The 952-nt window shown below is 30.0% G+C and overlaps 1 protein-coding gene across 1 annotated transcript in view; it reads left to right on the top strand.

The window, feature by feature from the left end:
* drc1 (dynein regulatory complex subunit 1 homolog (Chlamydomonas)) overlaps positions 1 to 952 on the top strand; it is a 9,217-nt gene that overhangs the window by 4,921 nt on the left and 3,344 nt on the right. The gene's annotated exons all lie outside the window — the stretch shown is intronic.

Consider the following 952-nt stretch of genomic DNA (forward strand, 5'->3'; position numbering starts at 1 on the left):
TATATATATATATATATATATATACACATATATACATATATATACATGTATATACATATATATACATGTATATACATATATAATGTGTGTGTGTGTCACACACATCATCTGTGTGTGTATATAATACTTTAACCTCGACTTTGACCTCCCTAAGGAATTTTAAAGAACCATTAAGTTCAATGTAAAAATCACTGCAGGCGTGTATTGAGTTGTGTTGAGTATTTTACACCGTTTTCTAATGTAGCATGTTTTTTTTATTTTGCTTTATACCACGTCTTTTATTTACTTTTCATTTTATACACTTTTATATCAAGGTTCAAGGTTCTTTACTGTCATTTGCATCACATGTGGCACATGAGGTGGATCAAAATTGTATACCCAAGTACCCAAGGTCCTGGTTACTCCCAAAAATAGCAAAAATATAAAGTATAAAAAAGAGAGTATACAAGGATCTAAGATATATGCAAACACTAATAATATAAAATAAAACAGTATATTACACAGCAGCCCAAACATTTATTATTTATATTATTATATTACATATTTTATTATTATTATTATATTATTATTATTATATTTATCTTTAACATTTCATATATTGTTTATTGCTGTGTGTACCTCATCTGTGTTCTTTGTTTAAAACAGGTCTCTCTTGTAAATGAGTCCTCATGACTCAGTGAGACTAACCTGCATAAATAAAGGTTGAATGAAAAAATAAAGAGAATATTCCATTTAGGATGGAGTGGATATAGAAAAGTTTCAGGAGTGATTTGCAATAAAAGGGTGACAACAAAGATATAAAACGGTTTACAATACAGTAGTGAAACCAGCTATGTTGTTTTGTTTGGAGACAGTGGCATTGACAAAAAGACAGGAGACAAAACTGGAAGTAGAACGAGATCATCGGGGTACAGCACAGGTTGAACAACTGGGAGATAAAGTTAGAGAGGCC

This window comes from Nematolebias whitei, chromosome 12, assembly GCF_014905685.2.
Source record: "Nematolebias whitei isolate Nwh7 chromosome 12, NemWhi1, whole genome shotgun sequence".
Lineage (NCBI taxonomy): Eukaryota > Metazoa > Chordata > Actinopteri > Cyprinodontiformes > Rivulidae > Nematolebias > Nematolebias whitei.